Here is a 6,000-nt window from a genome sequence, read left to right as displayed (position 1 = left end):
TAGATAAATGGAGGCAACTTGAGAGCATACTCGTAAGTGAAATAAATCAAACTGACATTCATAAATATCATATTGTTTCCCTAGTGTAATAGCTGAATTTTGAAAAGCTTTAAATTCCCATCAGCATGGATAAAGAATTTATTTATTTATTGGTACGGGGGTTCAAATTCATGACTAAAAATTTCCTGGCCTGATCCACTTTTAATACTATGGTTTTTTACTCAGTGGAACACTACTTAGCCGTAAAGAAGAATAAAGTTGAGATATTTATAAACAGATGCATCGTGAGAAATTATTCTTAAATGAAATAAATCAGACATGCTTATAAATTATCATATTATCTCTCTAATTTGACAAATTGAAAGTGTAAATAAGAAAGTATATAATAGAAATTGTGAAATAGAAAAAAATTGTTCAAATGGAAGAGGAACCAGGGAGGGGGAGGAGGAGGGGGGAAAGGAAGAAAGGAAGGAAAAAGAAAACAATGAGAAAAGAAGGATAAAATAGAAACAAAGCTTTTGTTAATAAGGAGGAGACGAAGAGTTGAAGGGAGGGGAGGGGAATAGAGGAAAAAAGGAATCCAGATATATCATGTACAGGTACAAACTCCCTATGATGAATGTGATCATTATATGTACCTAAGTTGTACCAAGAAAAATAATTTTTAAAAAAGATCAACTTTATATTTTATTGCTGTTTTCACAAAGAAAAACAGGCGTTAGTTGCTAAAGTCTTTTGAGTAAACAATACAGTTGTATTCATTTAGGCTACTTAAAATCATTGTCCTTTATCTTTAATGTCTCCAATTCCCTTTCTGCAATAGTGATTGGAAGTCTTCCCAGTTGAACTCCCCTCCTTAATATCTCTGCTGGTGGGATTCCTCAAAAAAAACCCCATATATATATATGATTTACTTGGTACCTATTACTAGGTGTTTTGCCCACAGTTTGCTGATCACTTAGATATATTAATTAATTGAATCCTCAGAACTCAGAAGAAAATTCTGTCATTAAGCCCACTTTTGAAATAAAGATACTGAGGCAGAAAGGTTAACTGAGAGGAACTGGAGGAAACAGGATTCTCTTTGGGGGCAGTGTGGCTTCAAATTCCATACTTTTAGTCACTGTGCCCTATGCTCTCTCCTACTCTGTTTTCTCTTTGAGGCATAGCAATTGTGTATAAGTCAGTTTTCTGTCACTATTACAGAAGATGAGAGGTAGCTAATTCTGTAAAGGGAACTATTTAACTTGCATTTTGGAAATTCAAGATTATGGCACCTGCTCTGGCTCACTTCTGGCTGGGTCATCACACTGAATCAGATCTGCTGGTGGGAATGCACACAGGAACAAGGGCTCAAGATTATGAGGCAGAAGGCTAGGCTTTCACAGTCATGTGCCCTTGCAGGAACTACCTTGATCCCTGCTACATCATTGCCATCACTCTCCACATTGTTTCTGGGCTCCTGTGTCTTTGTAAATCCATTGCGTTGAAGACAAAACCACTCAGTTCTTCTATCTTACCTTGTGACCCACAACTCTTTCCTCCTTATCGCCATGCTGTGTGACTATTATGTGACCATCTGTGCCTGCTCTGTGAGTAAGAAAGCTTGTACTCAGGTGACAACTGTGTTCCTGGAAAACACCCTGTCGTGGCCATTTTCCAGGTAATATCTGTGTTTAACATATTCTGTTATAATGGTTTTGTTACCACTTCTGTGACCTGGGACCTGTGCTGAAGCATTTTGCACAAATGTAACCAGCCATCAGTGGGATTACATCAGCCCTTTGTTCTTGTTCTACTCATGGACCTAGTCTTCATCGCCTATGTCCTTATCACCTCCACTATCGTTAAGGTTGCTCAGGTGAAGGCAGGAGAAGTCTTTGCCAGCTGTGCCTCCCCCCCTCTCAGTGGTCATCCTCCACAATGGTTGTGCCTTGATCTCCTGCCTCACGCCAAAGTCCTGTTCTTCCCTGGGCAGAACATACTATCTCCATGGTCTACGTGGTCATCATCTCCCTGCTGAGCTGTGTTGTGTACAGACAGGGAAATGGGGAAGTCAAAGATTCCCCGTCCCTGGTAAAGAAGGTTTACCCCTCAGTGCATCCAAATTGCAACAGCTTCTCTTCATGCATCAATTCTTCCAAAGCCCTGTCAGGGACACTGTGATTCTCCACAATGCAGGCAGTGTCCTCTGGGATCTGCTCTCAGTAAGTCACTTCTCTCAGATTGACAGTCAAGATTCCCTAAGCTGGGTAAAAGTCCTGATAGTCTGGTCTTTTCTGCCAAAAGAGTGAAAAATAAATAAATATAAATGGATACATAGATATAAGTGGATAAACAATAGTATTAGATACTTTACAAAAAACATCAGAAATTTTATTCTGCTTTGCGACCAGGGAATCTTCAGAGGGAAAAAATGGGACATATGGGCTGTGTGGTTTCTTATGTAAATTTCTCTTTAGACTCACTTTTTGGGGCATGCTAAAATTCACTACTGTGTGCTGTTTTTCCTTCTTCCCTGTGCCAGCACTGCTTGAGACATTAAAAACTGGAACTTCATATCGCACTGATTATATATCTTTATATTTGCATACTACCTTACTGTGAGGTAAGCAGGAAACATTCTGAGTGTCGAGAGGTGCAAGGGCATTAGTTCTTCGTATAAAGGGGAGAGTTGGGCCTTGCAGAACTTTCCTGTGGATTTTATTTCTTCATACCCTCCAGAAAATTAGAATTTGTACTGTAGCATCAAGCGAAAATCAAGTGAGTCCCTTTCATTGCTTTAAGTACACTGCAGTTCACGGTTAAGAGTATGTACTTTAAAAAATGCTAAAGAGATAATCATATGGATTCTAATCTTAAATTTTATGTAAGAAATTATGTTAATATGTTGTTAAATAGTGAATCATCCTTACATTTTTAGCCTTGTTACAAGCTGCATAGATATAAAATAACCATAGAATGTTTTTGTTGCTAGGTTTTATGTAGAAATTTGCTCTTGTCCATAGACAACATTGGTGTTTCATTTTTTAACCTTAACTGCTCTGGTTTGATATAAAAAATTTTAAGGGGATGTCCTCCTGAGTTGGCAAGAATCTCTTCTTTTTAATGTCTTCAGGGAATGTGTATTTGTTCTCTAAAAGTAGCCATAAAACCATTGAGTCCTGCATCCTTTTCTTAAGTAGACAAGCAAAGTGTATCTGAACTATTGCTTTCATTTGCTTCTGTTGGCTTACTGCTGTTTGTGTTCTATTAATACTCTGGGAAATACTGTAAATTCATATTTCCATTAAAATTGTACATTTAAAGTGAATTTTCATTTTATTCACTTAAAAAGTTTTTATGCTGTTTGTAATCTTATAATTTTTAAAATTTTAATTACATCCTCTGCTTTTCTATTTCTTTTATGATGGTCTCTTTTCATTTGCTTTTGATTGATTATAACTACAAAAGGTTTGTATTTTAATAATATTTTCAAGACCTAATTTTTGTTGTGATTTTTACTGAACTCTTTTATAGTTTAATTATATTTTTAAAAATATTATTATAAATATCTATACTTAATACTCATTATCAAAATTAACATAATTTATCATTTGCTGTATTTCATTTATTGTACTCATATTTTCCTTTAGATTTATTTAATTCATTATTGTTTCTAGGTCTTTAAACTAAAAATTCGACTTTTATGTCTCTTTTTCTAATAGAGTAATAACTGAATTTATAATTATACATTTGTCTCTGTATTGCCTATATTGCATTATCTTGATATTTTGAGTCTACATTTTTGTATTTTAATTTCAAGCAACTTACAGTTTTTAAAATTCTGATTTCCTCTTTTTCACATGTAATGTTTTTAAAGTATATTTTTATGTTTGCAGATGTGTGAGGATGAGTAGGAAGGGAGTGATTGTAAGGGTTGGTCAGTGTTTGTGGCTGCATCTAAATTTACTACATTGATTGCACAAGAAGTATTGAGATGTTGAAATTACTTGAGAATCTCTTTGGTGTGGTCAAATGTATAAGAAGTTTATGGGCCATGTGTACATGAAAATAATTCCAAGTTGAGCTTGTTAATTTTGCTATTCTCATCCGAATATATTTGCAAATTTTCTTGTATTTTGTCCATCAGTTTCCAAGAAATGTTGCTCAATATGTCTGAAATGATTTTCCAGTAACAATTTCTTCTGGTCATTTTGATAGTGCTTGCTTGCTTGATAGAATTTGAAGCTTGGTTGTCAGATACACACCAACTGATGGAAGTTATATATTTTTGGTTAAATAACTGTTTCATGACAGTTAAATGTGATGATTCATTTTAATTTTTTCCATAAATTTTAGTTTAACTAATATTTAGCTCATTACTATAAGATTATTCTTGCCTTTATATTTTGGATTTTCCTTTCACTGTGTTTCTCTTTGTTTGTCATCTTCAGCCACTAATTTGATTAACTTTCATGTGCTCTAGTTTTGTCTACAGTGGTTGGAAAGTTTTGGAATCTCTACATGTTCACCTAACAAATGCTCTTACGCTTAAAAAAATTACTTTTTCTTTTTTTAGAAATGATGCACATAGAGTTAAAAAATTTAAATATTGCTAAAACATGTAAAAAAAAGTTAAAAAATTTGCCAACTTGTTCCTATCTATTCCTCCTATGCCTTAAAGGCTACTTGTTAGGGGTCTCCAGAAATACAGACACAATAGGATACATATATATATATATATATATGATATTAACTATATTATTTTAAAATTTGGCTCACATGACTTTGTAAAGTGACAAGTTCAAAGCCTATAGGTACCATGATATTTGCACATTTTTATGGTGTGGGGCTTAAAAATTCATTAAACTTATTTAATGCATCATGACCAAATCAGGACACTTAGCATTTCTATTTCCTCATTTATCATTTCTATGTGCTTTAGAATCTTATAGTTATTTTAAAATGGATAATGAACTGTTGTAAACTATCATTACCTAATATGCTATAGAATGCTAGAATTTTTCCACGCATGGAGCCAGTGCTGCAAGAACACTCTGCCTTTCTTTTGGAAGTTCATTCACTTGCTCCTGAGCTAACTGTACAGCTATCAACATGGCACTTCCTTCAGTTCCAACCTGGAAATTCCCCTTCCTTTCCTGCTTTCCTGGGTCTGTCCTCTCCCAGCTTTTTAATCTTTTTTTTTCCTTGTCCTACATCTTCATTTTGTTATATTTCATCATCTAATGTCTTTTACAAAAAACATAGAGACAATTCTAGTGTGTGTTTAAAAATGTTTTTATTTTACTTTCATAGTTGACTGATGCTTTGCTGTATTTATAATTATATGTTAGAAATAATTTTTCCTTAGATCTTTTAAGTATTACTTCAATGTCTTCCGGTTTCTGTTGAAAAATATAGAACTATTTTTGAGTCCAAATTAATTGCTTATTACTATGTTTTTTATCTTAAAGCTTTTAGAGTCAGCCCTTAAAACCAGTGTTTAGAACTTTAAAAGTGATGAATTTTGGGGTGTAGTCATGGTCTTTTGTTTTAAATGTGGTAGTTATTTGCTCTGGAAACTTATATCCTTTTGATTTTTAAGAGTTTAAATACAATTTCTTTGAAAATTTAACCCTTACCACTTAGCTTTAAATTTCATTTTAGCTAAATACTAGTCATCTGATTTCCAATAATTACATGTTGTCCTCTTATTTCACTTACATTTATCTTTTTTCTTGTTTTTCAAGACTTTTATCAAATTTCTCATATATTTCATTAATTTCTGATGAAATGACTTTAAATATATTTTGCAGTTTCTTACAATGAGAAAGTACACATAAATTTCATCATGTTAACTCTTTTAAGTGTATAGTTCATAATATTCTATCATAACAAAGTGCAACCCTTTTCAACTTGTAAAGAAACTCTTATAACACTAGACAATAACTTTGTTTCTCCCCTCTCTCCATTCCTGGAAACCACAATTCTACTTTCATCTTTATCATTTTGATTGCT

This window comes from Cavia porcellus, unplaced genomic scaffold (assembly GCF_034190915.1).
Source record: "Cavia porcellus strain 051 isolate PalLab524CR breed Dunkin Hartley unplaced genomic scaffold, mCavPor4.1 scaffold_7, whole genome shotgun sequence".
Taxonomy (NCBI): Eukaryota; Metazoa; Chordata; class Mammalia; order Rodentia; family Caviidae; genus Cavia; species Cavia porcellus.
This window is presented reverse-complemented; position numbering follows the sequence as displayed.